This window comes from Achroia grisella, unplaced genomic scaffold (genome assembly GCF_030625045.1).
Source record: "Achroia grisella isolate CSIRO2021 unplaced genomic scaffold, CSIRO_AGI_Agris_v1 utg308, whole genome shotgun sequence".
Taxonomy (NCBI): Eukaryota; Metazoa; Arthropoda; class Insecta; order Lepidoptera; family Pyralidae; genus Achroia; species Achroia grisella.
The window spans coordinates 1,784,432-1,804,482 of record NW_026712791.1 but is presented as its reverse complement, the minus strand read 5'-3'; the positions used below and the strand labels follow the sequence as shown (position 1 = coordinate 1,804,482).

The 20,051-nt window shown below is 29.5% G+C and overlaps 1 protein-coding gene across 6 annotated transcripts in view; it reads left to right on the top strand.

Moving 5' to 3' along the window:
* LOC131843472 (very low-density lipoprotein receptor) overlaps positions 1-20,051 on the top strand; it is a 188,509-nt gene that overhangs the window by 71,737 nt on the left and 96,721 nt on the right. The gene's annotated exons all lie outside the window — the stretch shown is intronic.

Here is a 20,051-nt window from a genome sequence, read left to right as displayed (position 1 = left end):
TTGAGCTGCCTCTTTGACGAGTCCAGCAATGTATCAAAGACAAAATCGATATTATAGCTGAATACGCTGAAATGTAGATAGTGTATCTCACGACGAGCTAACTTTTACTATTTAACTGTGAAATATCCAAGCTCAAGTTATAAACATATATGAATGCATCATCAAAAACTTAGGTATATAAATTATTTTTTAATTTATTTAATATCATTCACTGTGCTATAGAAACCATAATTATTATTATTATATCCTTTCTTAAAAACAAACGTTAAAGTTTAAAGACTTAAAGTTTTTATATGAAATTATGTAAAAATCAACATGTACTATTTTAATTTAAGTCATCTATCGTTAATCATAATAATTTAAAATGACATATGCTATAGAAAACCGATTTGCCGCATGATTTCACTGCGTCAAATATTCAGCAGTCCGCGACTGCCATTTGACTTTTTTAATATTTTTCAATGAGAACGAGCTTTTCTTGCAGACTAAGCGTTTTTAGAGCAGAGGTAGTCGAGCGAAATTTTATTCAAATTGAAGCTTCAAAATTTGTATTCTTGCCTATTTAATTTAATAGGAACCTTTCAAAATTGTTTACGTTCATTTGAAGATATCTTCACTTGGTAAACAGCTTTTTATGATTGATTACTTCATATGCCTACTTCTACATTTTCTTATTTAAAACTAAGGAGTTTTCAATACTACTCTTTTTACTCTTATATATACGTCGAATTAGAATGTATTCCATATAATTTTTATTTGCTAAAAATGTTAATAAAAGAATATGGTACTACTGCACAAATATTTTTCTAATGTTGTGTTCAATTGAAATTGGCTATACCTTAAAATGTTATTGTGCCGCAGATGCTGATGAACATGTCCAATATTTAACATGTATCTTTTTAGTTGCGTTAACAGCTATTGTAACGTACCTCGCTGTTTACATAAAAGCCTTTTTTACTATTTATAGGCTCTACACGTTTCTAACCATCTTGAGAAGGGTTAGAAATGACAAGAAGCGATGGAGGTCGTCTTTTATTCGCACATGCTAAGGATTTTGTCCCCATATCACCGTTTGAGATGGTATCAAAGCATGTTAGTGCCATCAACATAATCTAAAAAGGATATGTATGAACATTAGCTGTAAGATTACATACCTAAAGTGCAACATTATCGATTGTTGATTCTATTTTATTCTGCTTGCTTTGTTCTTAATATTTAAGAATCACAATCACGTATATCGTTGGTACTTCAATTTAACACAATCTTGTGTAGAATGTACCGGCTGCTACAAGCTACCAGCTGCACTATTAGACATAGTATTTACTTTAATCGAATAGACTGGAGCTGAGAAATCGACGATAATAAAAGATACTTTTAATTTGTATTGTAGTGAAGAAGAATGTAGTATTAAAAATAACAGTGTGTATCATTATTTTTATCAAACCAATAGAGAACCAATACATTGTGTTGTAGAAAATGAGTCAATGGACATTAGGAGCCCAATTTTGCTTAATCTATACCAAATCATAGTTAATTTACAAAGGTTATTTTCTAAATTGCTTTGACTAAGAAATGAAACTAGAAAAAATAAAGAAGCATACATCTGAGATGTTAACTGTGTAATTTTGTGACTTATTCATATTGAAATATATTGGAAGTAAGGGCCAGTTCTCAATAGAACGACTATATTTGATATCTATATCGTATCACGAAATACAAATTGTAACCTCTTCTTCCTTCTAATCTGAAGGCATTTTCTGTAAGTCGTTCATTTTGGAATTATTCAAGTCTATTTCGTTCCACATTTTATAATTACACTAGTTCGATTATCAGTCCTTAAACAGACTAATAAAAATAAATCATACCTTCATTTATTAATTATCATTGTGAGATGACCTATTTACTGTTATAATATATATTAATGGATAGTATTATTTTACTGTCCTCAAAGCGTATACTGTTTTAAAACTATAAAGCTGCAATAAAATTTAAATGGAGACGGCTGTAAAAACTGCAATAAAACTTAATCCTAGTCAACACTCCATACTATTTCGATTTATTTTTGGCACTTTCACTTTATCTACAATCGAAGTTGTAAGCATCAACAACGCTTTAGGTAGACACTCTAACAAATAACTTTGTTGAGGATAAACGGACGGCAGAAACTTGGGAGCCCCGGAGGCCACTTAAAACTTATGTGGCTTTGTTAACCATAGTCCTATATTCCAACTGCTGTTAAGACCTCCCAACGTAATATAACAGTAACTACAGTCGGACTCAAGTTTCAATTTACTGTTACCTTGCTCATATTTGCGGTAGCTATTGGTTTAGACGGCCAAGAATCTATGGATATATCCTTAATAGATAATACAATGATCCAAAACTATTATCTCTCAAATAACGATTTTGATTAGCTCCATAGCACAGAATCGAAACTACCGGAATAGGTAGCAACAAATATAAGAAATACAATACCTTTTTTCCTTAACACATTAGTATAGAACGTCTTGTTTCATTCAAATCAACTTCTTCAACCGACGTTACACTTGCGTATTGTAAACACAATTTCATGTTTATTGCATATTAACATGTAAACAATGGTATTTTCATTTTTAATTAGTCAAAATAATGTTAAGTGACTTATTGTTCTTTAAGGTAGACTGCAGTTAAGGCAATATGTATTTTGATTAAAAGTATTATAACTTTGTTTGTAATCGAGAATATACATCACAAAAATGTCCAGAATTTGTTCGCACACAAGTAGTGTCCTACGTGGGCGTAATTGAACAGAATGCATGTAGTAAAAGATTAACGTAATCCTCTCTCACTTTATACAGGATCAATACTACAATTTATGCCTAGAGACCACCTACATATGTGTCGTATGAAGGTATAATTATTTCATATTAAGTAGTTTTAACTGCAAAATTGTAGAACATTTGCGTCTCAAGTTGTAAATTTTTTTCACTTTGGTCTCGTATCTCATCATGCCTCTACTATTCTAACTACGCTGTAATATAAAGTATTACCTATAGCATTTTTTATAATGACGTAATTAAAAAACTACTGCAAAAAAAAATCGTCACTTCTACTGAAGTGACGATTTAATCTAGATGATATTAGATCTAGATGGATACAACTATCCTTGTAGATTTAATATCATCTTTCCTGTCTATTTTCTACTTAATGCGTAACTTTGTAGTATTGATTATGATGGGCTTTCATCACAAAGTTAGTACGTTCGACTTAAATACATAGACGTAGTTTCAGTAATATTCAGCCGTACAAATGCGAAGTTAATAAACGGAGTGAAGTATTGATCGTAATATATTTCCGATCTAGTTTTCACTTAAGTACGTATTTTATTATAACTTCTGTAGTCTTTGAGCGAATCGAAGTCGAATATACTCTTGACTTTTCATGTATTTGAAATACACTAAAACACGACTAATTAGTTATTAATATCTATGAGCATTCAATATTTAAATTTTATACAATATCTGAATTCACAGAGCTTTTTAATTGTTAAAGAAAACTCATAAAATATGATTTGTAATAAGCCACTTACGTACCATTAATCAATCATTTTTTATCTAAGTAATTCAAGCAGAATAATAACTTTGAATTATCTCATAACAGTATTTATATCAACCGTATCCTGAGGATCATTATGTAGGATTATGGGGCATTTATTTTATTACAATATTATCTATATAATGCCACACAATATACTATTTAAATTATTATGTTAATTTAATTTAAGAGTGCCTACGCTTTTGTTGATTCAGATTAAACCATTTTAGGCGAATGCCATTGAAGTCTCTTAGTGAATCTGAATACGGCTCTATACGAAATCTAATATTAAATCCGAGAGAAACAGTATCCCACAGAAACTATTTTATAATGGGCGATCGCAAAATAGTTTCACCGTTTGACGGCCACGGTGGTCTAGCGATTTAGCTCATCGTTTTACTTCCAATGGTTGCGGGTGCGATTCCTCGCATGGTACAAAGATTTGTATTCATGAGTATGATTGTTTGTATCGGTCTGGGTATTTTCTATGTATTTTATGTATGTATTTACAAAAAAAGAAAATATCTATGTACTTATATCACGTGTCTAGTACCTATACCAAGCTCTGCTTAACCTGGGACAGCGTGTGGTAGATGGCGCTGCGTTAATTGACCAGTGTTATTTATTATTATTTATCCCGAACCAAGCTTCTCATAACATCCGGAATGGTTGGTATGCTTACCTACCGGCGTCGGGTTTTGGTCAGAAATTTCAATAATTTTAGACTATCGATAATGATTAATACATGGTCTTTATCTTGCATGTAGGTAACTACGAGGTTGTCAATAATGAAGTCCCCCTATGAACGAAAACAACTTTATTGGAAGCGACAATTGAAATCAACGAGGATTATTAAATTGTTTACAAGTCACACAGAGACTCAATCAATATGCTTCTTGAAAAAATAATTTTAAATGCTAGAGTAATAAGTCCGATTTGGAATAAATTAGCATAAAACACTGTAATTTTATGTTCTGTCAGCTAGTAAAGTAATTGAATTCAAAGTAATTGAAACTATTACTACGTATTAATATTAATTTTATGCATTCATTGTATTGATTAGCGCTATATGCCTAATTCAAACAAAATATTATTTCACGAATACGGATTTCTTGTATTATAAATATTACATTATGTATATGTATTAAAATAGACGACTGTACTGTCACCTTGCACGGAATGATGTTATGAAAATTTGAACATACACGATGCTGCTTCATTTCAGTGACATCCAAATACCTTTACGAATTTCTACGGGTCTTGCATATTTAAGATATAGGTATTCGCCTGGAGTTAGGCTAGAATCTTGTAAGTAGAAACCTTGCTTGTATAGTCTTTTGAAGCTCGCTTTGAGCATCTTATATATTTGGCTGTTTAACTAAATAACGATATTAATATAGCTAGTATAATTCTCAGTCTGTGTTTACAAGTATAGAAATATTATTATTGATATATTCTTTTATAACATATACTTGCTAGATATTAGTATATCAGTGGTTTTATTGCAAATTCTTTAGTAAAAATAAATAAAAGAGGAATATATATATTCCATCTGTTTTAAAGGCACGATCTATCGAAATCATGTATATTTGAAAATGAGACTTTGTCCTGGTGACATGAGTGAAGATGCAGTTAAAATTTAGCATATTTCAAAATATTCTATTTTTATATTCCGTTCATACACGGTGAGATAATTATAATAAAAATATAATTGTATTTTTATATCTATATTTATATGATGTGACATGCATATATTATTAATGGGTACGATTCGTAAATAAATATCCAGTACGATTAATACTAATAACCAAATCTAAAATATCATTATTATTAGGTTCTTTAACCAAAATTTACATTGTGAAATTTGATATCAGTTTTGTTTAAATATACTACAGAGATAAATGAGATAGATTAAAATTATATCATACAATTATTACTAAATAATATTATAAATTTATTACAATACCTACTACTTACGTGTACTTTTATCCTCATATATTATTTAAAGTTTACTATAATTATTTAAAATTCGTTTAAGAATAAGAAATATAATATTTTGGAACTAAATTCTAAAACTAAAAAAACTAAATTTAAACGTATATCTACTATGCAAAGCATTGACTTTAAATATGATTTTATAAATGCTGAAGTGTTTTTTTATTGCAAAATAGTGTTATAGTAAGTACTAAGAGTAAATAAACTAAGTCTACCCTTATATGTACTGACCACTAAGAAATAATAGTTGGAAGATAAGTAACGAAGCATTTAGATTCACGGCAATACATCGAGTATGGTACGTATTGCTGAGTATAAACGTTACCCCTAATTTTCACCCAAACAAAAAAACGTATATGGAGAATTTTTTTCTTACTTGCTTCAGTGTTATTCTGAAATAAGACTAGGCTATACAATCTAATTTAAATGCAAGTGAGTCCATATAATAAGAGATATGAAAGCTAAACTATTCATTATGAATTTTTATGCATGCATAAATTATGAGATGAAAATGAGAATTATGAATGTGGGCGAATGTGAATATTCTTCGCTCTCTGCTTTGGTTATATCGCTTTATCATATAACCAATGAGCTGATAGTCTTCATACGTCCGAACAGATAGATTTTCATATATCACATCTAATAAACATCTGATTGACGTTAACTTAAAAAAAATGCTTCATAATCGGTCCATTGTTGGAAATAAAGTGAGTGTGGTTACCTACATATGTAGATACACAATATTTAAATCGGTTTCGTTAATAGGTATTTAGTAAGCATTTCAGAATTCGTTTTGTATTTATATAATATATAATTTTGAAACTCAGGATTTTCAAGTTTAGCTCTTATTTGAGTTCTTTTATTTGAGACCAACGTATTTCTACAGCTACTACAGTAAAAAGTATAAAATAAATGATAGCGCCTGCCTCGTTCAGCACGACTACACGAGTATGTTCTCGTAAAAGTGGCGTTTTAAGAAACGTACAGGCGCTATGCTTATACGCGTTATATATATTACAAACAACACATTAATAACCGTAGATATATTCATATATTTCACATAGCGAGAGGAGTGCTATATTATATTACTGATAGTAATAATTTTGAAATAATTAGGTAGGTCTTTTTTATTTGTAAATACATAATACATTTACAACACAATAAATATAGAATTAAATCCATTTATTTTTATTGTGCTTGTATCGAACCCGCGATCATCAATAAGTAAAGTAGTATGCTAAAAAATCACTAGATCACCGAAGTTGCCCAAATACATTTAGACCATGAATAAACTCGGTTAAAATGGTGAAGTTACAATTTAAATATAACATATTTTATATTATTTTGCATTGGTTTCCAATTGTCTCCTTATTACAGTATCCAGTAATTTTGAAGGTATAATTAACTGGAAACCGGACACTAACAGATATAAGCACATTTGTTTAGGGCTACGAAAAATAGGTATTCTAGAAACGTATGCAAACGAATTCGTACAGACTCTCTAAATCGAATCTAAAATATCTTGCTCTATTTCCGTGACAGACAGGTTGTACTTGGTTCTATCGCATCGCGTTTAATTGCTGCGCGCCGATGGGACCACAAAGCATTTACATAGACTCGTAGATGGGCTTTAAAGCTGCGCCTGGTTCAGAATCAATCACTTTTAACGAAAACGTGTAGCTATTGTAATTCTACAAGAAATTTCAATTTGAAAGTGATACTGGATCTATTTAATTGTTAGATGGGTACAGACGTTTTCATTAATCTTACGTGTAGATACAGAAGGTAAAATGCTATATATCTTCTATAAAGTTTTAATATTCTGGTATACTTTAGTATTTTATTATTATTTTTGTTTTCAGGTAATTATTGGAATAAAAACACGGAGAAAGTGAAAGTAAGTGAAACTTTGATTTGGAAAATCAAAACACATATCAAATAAGTTGAGATTTTAGGTAGGTATTGTTACTTTGTACGTTTTTATTTTTGCGAATATAATAATACAATATTATAAAATATGTGTATATACAATTAATATTAAGACTGAAAATTTTAAAACAATATTTACCTAATAGGTTCAGTAATTAATTTCTAAGTTAAATTTTCTTTGTTTTGGTAAATTTAAATATTTTGTAAATTTTATTAGACAATACGTGATGGGTAACGTCATACCATCTATTTTTTTGTAATTATATAAATTCGGTGGAGGGCGTCGATAGTCGCAACACAATTTTATACTTCTGTGAATATCATCGTTTCTTCAGTAAATTAGTACACATGTTTTCTCTTTTAAGTAAATAAATAAAATAAAGGTAATTACGGAGATTAACGATCACCACAAGGCTGGATTTTTATATTGTATATACATTATACATTAAAGTTTGTAATTAGATAATATTAATAAATATATTATTTTATTTCTATTAAATACACTCGTAGCAAAAAATATCTCTTAATTGAGATCAATTCAAAAAGTCCTACAATATATAAAGTAGTTCTAAGTTGTCGTTGCAACAGCAATGTCCAGAGAAATCAGGTCAAGGTTCGTAACAGTGGATGTTTCTAGCGGATACTTAACTAGATATAAGAGTGATTAGCTTCTAATTTATTTTATTATATCATAGGTTAAAACTTGTTGTTTGTAGTTCTCTTAGTGTTCACTAAAACTGGAATGATTGCTTACCACCGCTCTATCCCATTGCTAGAGAGTTTTTAACTTATGAATATTCTGGCAGACACGCAGGCTACCTGATTCTGACAGACTGAATTGCACTTCTAAAGCAAAAGGTAATGTGAGAATATTTATCCTTACCTGAATGTTTTTACAAAATATGACATTATTATGATTGATTTCTCTGCCGTCGCTATAAAGAACCGTGCAAAGAATGTAAACAGGATAATTGACGGATAAAAACATCGAACTTCAAAATCTCCAATCAAGTATTCCAAATCTTCGTGAAATTAATATTCACTTGATGTTTTTTTCCACCCACACAATTACTACCTACGCTTTCCTAATTGTTAAAATAGTATCCACCCACGGTTAGATATTATTTCGACACCTGAGAGGTACAGTAGTTGGTTTAGTTATCGTTAATAAGGTTTTAGGGCACGGATTCTCTATTATTGTAATTATGACGAACTAATGGAAACGAATATTTCAAAATTACATTGGGTTTTTGTATATAGGACGTCAGATGTACGACAGGGTTGGACATTTGGTTTCAGTATATAACAGGGTATAAGTACCTAGTTCATGGATAAGTAATATATGCTTAAGTACTGGTTGCTAATAAGGTTTCGCATCGACCCGCTATTACATCCTCGAATTCTTTCCTTTGATATATAGATAGAGATAGGGATCATTGTTACCATAATATAAAAGAACGAAAAATAGATTCATCGGTAATTTAAAATGGAAAGCTATATCTTTCTTTAGTATTTCTGCAATTAGCACAACTATTACAAACCTATTTTAACACTATTATACTTATCACTTACTATTTAATGAAGAAAATAGTTTATAAGTAAAGAATTCAACTATTCATACTAAGGTTGGACCAATTGACATATTTTTGAATGAGACAAATTAAAAAAATCTATTATTTTTCAAATTTAGAAGTGAGTAGAATAAGAAATAATGTTTTAATTATAACTGTGGTTTGCAAATAATTAACTATAATCAACAATCGGTTATGCCTGTTGAAAGGAAAACACATTTTAAAGTTTAATTTCCCAAGTGATAGCATCAAATTAAACAACGTCTACGACAGGAACAGTATAAACCAATTTGTAGCGTTGACTTGCGCATCCTCCAAAGCAAATTTTCACGTTGCCTCTCTAATAATTTAATTTAGCTACAGATACTTTGTAATTAGTCGGTAATTATTGCAGGGTACTGTCCAGGCTTTTATGCTTCCTGTTATATTAAACTTGGTATTCCGAATTTATTTCAAAGAATATTGTTGAAATTCTCTTTAAATTTAGTTGAGTTTAATTTTATCGCGGCTTGCTTCCTGTTTGAAAATAAAAGTTGCGAAAATTGTTTTTGTTCCTCATCCTTTTCTAAATAGGTCAATGAGATCTGCTTTCTTTTAATTTATTTTAAACAAAATTATTTTAAAAGAACTTAATTATAAATTTTGTACATTAATAATGATGCTATGAACTAGTTCTTCTTACTTCAATAAAATTAGACTACATATATGTATAAATGTGCACATAAACTAAAATCAAATGATACGTATGATATTTTTTAAGTTTCAAGCTACTCTACCGTCAAATACTTGCGGGGTAGGAAAGAGAAATGTCTGTCATAGGCCATAGGTATATTATTAGTTTAAATATAATTAAAGTATTTTACGAACTTTCTATGAACAGTCTTTCATCGGTACGTTTGCGATTAAATTTGTGTATTGTTATATTGTTGTTGTTAGTCTAAACCAACAAGGTTGTTTGTTTTGCTGTAATTCTACAGTAACCCTTGTTATGCGTTCTTAACTACTTAATTTAATTTATATTTTGAAATAACCATATTCATGCAATTTGTTTCGTTTCATTCATTTAAATTTCATAGAATATCTAAACTACAATAATAGAGAATTGAAAAAGGAACAACAATTTATCAGTATGTTAACATCGCAAAAAAAAAAACAGACTACTTATTCAACTTGCACGGCTGTTACTACATTCTCGTCGGTGGTAGGTACCAGGTAATATAGGTCTGATGTCTAGACACAGACCTGCTTCCATTACTAGGAATTGCTATCTATCGATTAATTAATATTAGGCAGTTCGATTGCGATATATCAGTCTAGAATTTTTATTGTTTTTTGTTTTTAGAGCACATTTGTGATAATAGTAATAATAAGGATCAATTGTAATAAAAATAGATCCTAATTAGCCACACTTTTTAGTTAAGGACCCCTTTGTGAGGTGGAGACGTAGTAGACTTTGTAAAAAATTGTCTGTCTTGTTACCATGTACCTTAGTTTTTGATGATCAGAACATTGCTTAAAACATTTTCAATAATCTATTGAAACCTACTTATGAGTATAAAATTAAGGAGAAAGCTTTTCTTGCAGTTTTAATGTTAGAAAAACAGTTACTACACAGGTTTTATACTATACGAATACGATATGTTTACTTATATTACTTATAGTATGTAAAATCTATTTTAAAAATAATAAAGCATAACATAAATTACAATTATTTCTCTGAATTAGAAATGTAATTTTTAACCATTTCATGAACTCTTCAAACTTTGCAATGAACAATCAAATAAGACTTTTAGCTAAATAGTTTATGTTTTGAATGAAACTTTTATATTTAAAGTAGGTACGTAAGGGTGCTAAATGTGCACAGACTAAACGAGCAAATTTACTTTTCTGGAACCTTCAACTTTTTCAATTTTTTCTTACACGTACTCAGAGAATTTTACGAGATCTCTAAGAATATATTAAATCATTGCAGGAAAGCATTCGTGAACAATTTTGTATTTTCTTTTTTTTTCAGTAAACTTGCTTAGGTTGATCTATAATATAGTTTTAGTCCCTTTGTTTTGGTTATTTAATCTTTTAATGTAACTCCATGGCAATAGTAGAAGGGTACAATTAACTATCCATGGAATTGAAGCACGTACCATTCTAATAATTAAAATCTAACGAAGCGGCGTTGATCCTTTAAGCATAATAGATCAGTTAAGTTGGTAAACGTCGGGTTCAAGTGTTATACTCGTTGACAAACGATGGTGAATAATCCTTGAAAGGCTGTAAACTTAGCTCAAACTTTTGTAATGCAGGGTTGCTATATTTGTTGTTGTAAAAAAAATAACAGTCTATTCATGTAACTTTCTACTAAATTATTCCTAGAATTATAAGACTATAATACTAAATTGCTGATAAAAGCTAGCTAGTTGGTATTTGAAATTGCCAGTTGGTATTTAACAGATACAAATAATTTTCTTTCCTCATTGTAATTTTCTTTCTAGAATATAATAAGAATAAAAATAAAATATTTTTAATATATCTTTAATTCTTTATCCATATACGTATTTTTGAAAGTTGCTTTTTTCAAGATATGAGGTAATCATATAGGCAGATATCCAAAGAAAAGATACGTATTTTATCATCCCTGTATTACTAACGTTTAAATTAACGTATTACTGTCCATCCTCAACTTTATATACGATTTTTATAATAACTTGTTTAACACATAAAGTGTAACTGTTGGCGACCCTATAACCGTAAGCGATGATAAACGCTGTAGTGAGGCCGTGAATCGGTTCCATTACGTTAACTGCGACGAACTTGTTTAATTTATGTATATAACTTTAAACTGAGCCATAACTAAAGGTTTATGTGCTAACGTTGGATAATTTTCTGCTCAATAAATGTTACCTATATGCTATTAGCGTGCTATAAAATATGGGATAGCGATAAATTAAAGGAAAAAGAAAGGATTTTCATAGTACTGTATAGATTTGATTTTGCATTTGGGATCATGGTATTGACGGCATATTTTGTTCTTAAGAAATTTAACCATTACGCTTCTAATATTTGTGTGCGTTAATATGACGAGTACGCTACTCGTCATCTTAACGATTGTAATTATTCTGTCTCATAATGATACCTAGTGGATTATGAAGTTAAAACTAGACAATTTTAATATTAACTAACATTAAAATAACTTTTAAGTAATATGTTTCAATGTACTGAATAATAATGGAACATAATGTAAGTGTAGACATCTCAAATATGTATGAGTATTCGTATTTAAAAATGAAAAGGTTTCGAGAAGATTCAAAATGTACATAGATATTAAACGTTATAAAGACTCAAGAATTTGAGCCTGAGTAAAGTTGTCTGGTGCATACAAATATTCCGATTCAATACTTGAGATATGGAAGTCACAATGAGGACTTTATAGAAGTGAATTTGAATATAGATTTCTCACAATGCCTTCAGAACAGTTGCGAAGTTTGAAAGTCTAAGCTTACTCTTATTCGCTTTCTGACTTTATAGTAATTTAAAAGTTAATAGATTAAACGGGACAGTCGTCTTTAGAAAATATTTTCTATTAATACAAAATGAGGCTTCTTATCTAACAATACGTTTCAGTTATGACTATGATATTCCAAATGAAAACTAATTGTCAGTATATTATCAATATTAATTTTGTTCACTGATTAACATTAAATTTGTCATTTAAGTAATGATCGGGATAAACAAGCTTTAGCTTGATGAGGACTCATTTTTTATTCTCATCTCATCATTCATCTTCATCACCACCTTCCAGTTTTATCATTAGACATTGTTATTATTATAATATTGTAATAACACATCCAAGGCATTGGATTAAAAAAAACAACCGGACATAGAATTTCGCATAGGGCATACAAAATGCGTATGGGCGTAAATAAGTACGAGGACTGTTACTATTCACAATTGAATGAGTAATTTACTCAGCACAAATAACTGTATTTCCATGAAAGTAGAAATGTCTAAATACCATATAATTACATAATAATGAGATCATTTGTTTTGCCAATTACAGAGTGAAACAGACCGCGGGTACTGAAATCGGGAGCGACAAGCGCCTACCAATAACTTTGTAATGGCCGCTGCCGAATCTTAAACAAATAAACAAACAACGAACAAGTTTCAATTATAGACTTATTTTGTCGGATCTGATTTTCAATCGAGAAATCTTTACAAGTTCTCTGTTAAATGATGCTATTCACTTCCAAGTAAGAATGATGAAAAATAAATTACATGACTTTCCTCATCGGAATCTTTCAATGATGTATTCACAGGTCTTGAATTATTTAAAAACTATAGAAAAATATATATTAATAATGAAATCATAATTAACTCAAGTGCTTATTGATTCGAATTATCCTTAATTATATAAAGTTCTAAAATGGTTTAGTTCACACTTTAAAATTCGTATAGTAGATAGAGTAATAAAAAAAAGTTAATTCAAGTTAACGATCGAGGGCGAGTATAATTAATAATAATAATCAAATCCTATAGAACTGGTAACCATAGAACTTATACTCAAATATGTGCAGTAGAGTAGATGACTGCTTTCGTTTGATAACATATTGAAAAGTGTAGTTTACCTTTTTATATAGAATTCAATTCGACATTTTACTTCTCCTCCATTTTTGATAATACGCTGGCTTTGCCGACCAATTCGAATCCAATTTACATTTCAATCGTGAGCTTCATGTAAAAACATGAGCATTACTGTGCACACCGACACTCGTGGGGCTTATGAAATAATGTTACACCCAGCCCGCAAATACTCATACATACAATTTTTCCTACGTTGTATAATTTAACGCGCACTCCAAAAATTTTCCTCATAATTTACATGAAGACATAAAGCGCTATAAATTTCTCAGTCTAAGCGACACCGCTTTGAAATTGCTTCACCTGAAGTAAAAATTATACGACTTGTTACGTTTATTTAGAACTAGCGCGCACAGCACTCCGCAATTTGTCTCTCTCTGTTTAACCTTGTGACTTCGCTGTCGGAAATTCGTGATCTTTATCTATTTTCTTTTTCATCCATTTCCTTGTTTTCATTACTATTATTCTATTAGGTAACTTTGGGATACGTTTTCTATTTTTATAAGAACGATAGCCAAGGTGTTCTCGCTTTTATTTAAAGACATTTTGTTACACTGACTTGTTCACTCATTTCAGATAACATTAATGGTATACTTCAGGCTGATAAAAAAATTGTGATTACTGTGCGAGAGAGATAATTTTATACTTTAAATTTGTCATTCATGACAAATGACAATTGGATTTATTGATAAATCGATCAATGCGAACACCAACGTTATAGATTATATGAAATCTATAAGTAAGCATTTAAATCTGTAATCGTATTCTATAATAAATACTGTCATTAAATGTAAGTGAAAATATTATACGGAATATTATGAAATTCATTTACTTCAACATCTCAATGCGCCCAAATAAAGTTGCTAAGCGGGGGTACCGAAGTGTGCGCTGTAAACTAGTTTTATTCGGCCATAACAATGCTCCCGCGGGATGGCGGACACATCTCGTATAGTTCCGGCTGTATTCCTTTCATGCTTTACACGAAGCAAGACCTTTTACGCGTCGTTAATGTGCTCAAAGAATGTATCGTAGTTTATGTTGCCTGCGATGGGTTTATCGGTTTTATGTTTCTTTTACAATGAAAAGACTTCTGACAAAACATTACAAATATTAATTAAACCTTAATTAGAATATATCAGTTTGTAGTAGATTTCTAGATCAATGAGAGTCGGGGTATGTTTAAATTTTGAAAATTATATCTTTCTAAGCATCTAAAATTGTTTAAAACCTACAAAAGTGTATTCTTATTTGTTTCATTATTCTCTACGTCTGCCCTATAAAATGTTCTAAACGATCTCGAGTTTATACCTATGAGTCTGAAGTCTGTTTTTAATTTGGTTTTGATAAAAAATATAATATAAAATTAAAAACAGCATGATAGTTAATAATCGCATTTTAGATTGCATAGTCAAATATAAATACTTCAGATTAAAAATGCTCGACTCTTATATATATATATATATAGGTATGTTAAGATCATAAATTTTATGTTTTGCGCTGGAGATTGAGAAACCCTTCATATAAAATTTAAGCGCATTCAGCAAGATGGTCATATTTTTTTCGGAACATCTGTTTATTTATTTACTTGTAAGTTACTCACCTCTCTTAATTTTATGACTTCATTTTATATGCAAGTGTTATATAAGCAAGTGTAGTAATTTGCCTACGAAGTTAATAAGAAAATTTTCATTGTAGGTTATATTTAAAACTTTAGGCTATGTTGCTCTTAGTGTATTTCTAAATGGCTTTTCTAATTTTCTAAATTAGCTCTAGAAAACGTTTTAAGTTATATATTTTTAGTTTTAGTATAGTAAATTTCATTGTGATAAAATATCAATATGTCTTGGTATTAACATTTGTTTGAATTAAATGAAAAAAAAAACATTTCAGGTAAATATAATTCACAACAATTTATGCGTATAATGTTGTAGACGTAGACAATGTAAAATATGCAGTGAACCAAAACTGTAGTAATAGTATTCTTTTATAATATCCGTTAAAATAAATAACTATTACTACGATAGTTACACGAATAATTAACATTTATGACAGCCGCATATTACTCCATACAGTTATAAACGATCGTTAATTATCTAAAACTACTCCAAATTATGTCGGATTAAATTAATTTACTAAAGTTTTGATTAAATGGTTATCACTTTTGATATTCCAAGTTAATCATAGTATTTGTATGAAATTGTAGAGTATCGATTGTTTACTTAAGATTTAGAAAAGTGGATAATTAATTAATCTTAGTCAGCGTTATATAGCGGTAATTAATCGTATTAGTTTTATTATAAATATATCTTTAATATTATCAGAAATCTGGTCCAAAACAAAAACAATGACAAGTGTTTTCTGTGAAATATCTATGAAATAATAGTACTTTAATTTTTGTATTATTATCTAAAAGCTCAACCAATGATTACGTTAAATCATATGTACTTCCATGCTTAACTTTCATCCATACAGTACAAAGGTAAAAGTACATATGGCAGTCTTTGCATCTTGCGGTGTTATCTACAGGTTAGCAATGCGGGTATAAAGTCAAAGCAAAATATACGATTTCGTATAAACCTAACCGTAAAGACCTTACGGCCTCTTATGCAGGATATTATATTTTTGTGATTTAATTATTAATAGGTTGTTAGCGACATAAGTAGAACAGTTAATGTTCATTGGTCACATAAATATAATTTATGGATATCTATACTAAATAAGTTGTTAATTGGATTATTTATGATCTGTGAATATAAAAATGTTATAAATTGATAAATATACTTCCCTGTGTTAAAGTAAATATGTTAAAAAAGGAATTTTTTTTTGACATATTTGCTCATACCTAATTTTTTATTACCTATAACATTTATGTAATTTGGTTGGTTTAGGATTCAGAAAAGGACACAGTCAGTCTGGGTTCTATATTTCAGAAACTCAGATGTTAAAAGCGTGATTGAGTAATAAAGTTTTACCAATTTGCACATTTTTATGGTATGACGATATTTTAACTTTTAAATAGCTTCGCTGAAAATAATTGTGTTACTTAGGTACCTCCTATAAAACTTTATGGCTCTCGAGTGTTTGCAAATAGCTGATGTCATTGACCATTTCAGCAGCACCGTTATCTTTGATAATAGCTTTTTTAACCACGATACAACCCCCAAAGGCTACCTCGTCGTACTTGAACGTCGTTTACTGGTTCTGTTAATCTGCGTAGCTACGATCAAATTTAATCGCTATGTTCTTACCACAAAGCACTTTTTAGGTCTTAATATTTTGAAACTCAAAATACAAATGTTTTCAACCTCTTTATATTCCTCGAAGACCTAGCGACCTATTAATCTCAATTGTGCCCGACGAGAGAGATATTTTACAATGACATCTTCATTATTTTATAACAGAATAGCTACTTCCTGGGTTTGCCCACGTTGGACCATTTAGTCTTAGTTTGCATGAAAATATATATGAAATTTTATCGTAAAAGTTTTTTAGGAACGAATATACGTGATTACAAATATTATTATTAGTTCATAAAAAAAAGAATAACTAAGTATTAGTTGTCTACTAATTATTAAAAACTGTAATTGGAAGGGACTATTTACATTTACCCAATAATACAGTAATGTTTACCGTCGCGTCGTAGCGATATTGACGTACAGTTAATATCATAAATTAGCCAAGCTTCGAAATCTTGAATACAGTTCCCATAATTCAGTAACTCAGATCTGGTCTAACAAATCGCCTAAGTGAACTGTTTTGTAAAAAGCTGTAAATTTTATCTTAAATTAATGTTACATAAACACAAATTATGCCAAAGATATTTGTGCCTATATAAACTTAGGCAGTACACAATATAATAAGTACTTGCTATTTTTTATATGATTTGCTTACAACAACGCATTTATTTAATCTTAATAATATATAAAGAGATAATTGTAAAATATTATAATATTATTATGTTTCTGTACGTCTATTCACACCAAATTGGGCAGTCTAATTTGGTGTGAATAATGTGTACTGGCAAGTGAGGAAATGTTGCACTACTCTTAATGCTAATTTTAGTAATAACTCACAGTGTTGTGCATTATATTTGCACTAGATGGAGAAATGTTATACTTTACCTAAGATGTATATATATTTACGTACAATTTATTGCAGTGTGGATTCGAGGACATTTTCGCGTGTCGACCCGCTAAAGTTATTGTTTTCGTTTGTCATCTGTGAGATATATCGTCTAGAAGAAATACTATTCCTCTACTGGAATCTCGTGGTTATTCGCATTTTATTTTAGTATCTTGGATTATAGTAGAACAATATATGTCTACAAATTTAGAACGACACGTCATCAATCCATCAACTCAAACATATATTTTTCAATAAACTGTTGTAATTTATTTTGTTTTATATTACCAAAGTGACAATAGCTACGAGTAAATGTTTTATGGTGTAGATATGATTCCACATTTGTGAACTCGTGATAGACAGCTAATACAAATGTAAAATAATATAAAATATTACAAATGAAATATAATAAAACTATAATGTTTACCTTAACCGCAGTTAAGGTAAACATTATAGTTTTAATCTATTACACTTATATATTTACAGTTCCTGCGGTTTAAATGTACTTATTACTGATCAATATATAAACATACTTAATTTATGTTTAATTTGACTAATTATGTCCTAATAGAATAGCATTACTTTTTAGTAACGTAATTTACTTACAAAGTGGACAAAATACGTTCACTCAATAGAATTGTGGTTGAGGTAAGACTGAGACAAGTCGCAACTATTTATCTCCTCTTAATGTGGCTAGGGACCGCTGACATCGGCTGTTAGCTCACTAGGGGGATGGCAAGTCATCAGTTCCATAAATGGCTTAATACAGAGCCACGTGAAAAGTATCATTATACCTACCTACCTATAATATACTTAGATCATTTAATTAAGACAATAAACGTGACGTACTAGTCGTAATTAGTTTGCTATTATCAGGCTGATAATGATAAAGGTTAGAATGGATCATAACCAAATAAGTTATTTAGAAATCTTGATATAGACCATGCATACTACGTACAAATATGTTATTTTTTTATTATGACTAATATAATCATAATAAAAAAATAACATATTTGTACGTAGTATGCAACAATTTACCCTAATAATAATTGAGGATAGAACCTAATTATTAATTAGTTATCAATATTTTACTTATTATATATATTTATTAATTACCTTAATTACTGCATGTTTAGTCTCATCACCATGAAACTTTCTAAATTGCCTTATTATACAAGTCGAATCGGTGTGGAAGTTTGGAATTAATATAACTTATTTTATTGAAGAGTTCAGACCACAAAAACTACTAATAGTTCTACGTAGAATTTGAACTTTCTTTATATTTTTTGATTGTTGCTGAAATACCAAACAAGCAGAGAAATTATACAAATATATAGAGACAAATATAATTAGTTACTTTTTGGACAAGTGTTGTATTATCAAATTTCGTTATATTATTATTATTATAAAAAGAATTCACATCCAGAATAATATACATTCTGAATCCGTGTCGTATAACGCTGGTTGGACAAACGTGTAATCTGAAAATGCGTGTAGACTACCATGTAAACCGTTTTATCATTCCATTGTGTCTTCAACTCGCCCCAAGTAGGTAAGCATCTTAACTATGGGTACAGTGCGCTGCAACAGTTATACTTATACTGTATATCAGTTACAGATTATGTAATTTTTTAATTTATACGACTGTTAATGATAATTTATTGAATTTAGAATTTTCTAATTTTAAGGAATTCCTAATATTTATTATTTACTTTTTTTTTCATTTAGTGTATGATCACAACTATCTTTCGCTCTTTGTTTTTTGTTTTCTACTGTATAGTTTACAATTAACTTTATATAGTAATAATGATACTATGTGGTTATTAATTTTTATATAAATATAATTATATATCAGGCATTATTATCATATTATTATTAGGTGAGGTAAGCCAAGTACTGAACTCTATTCAGTTAACTCTGTTTAAATTAAATACTTGTTTCTTGCTATTTAATATGGAAACGAAATTAAAATTATGCAAATACTTCCTAGTAGTGAGGGGAAGGAACAAAATATTTTATACGATACAACGTGTCGTAATAAGCGAACATTATTACACTAAGTTCGTAAAATTTATGAGGCGGTTATTCGCTAAGACATAAACAGGGAGCTTTAAGCGATATTGGTATTTGTAAGTATTTAGTATTCGTTACAAACGCTTCAGTTTGATGACTACGAAAAAATTTACGTTATTTGTAGAATTTAAATTAAATTGAGCCCCCATAAGC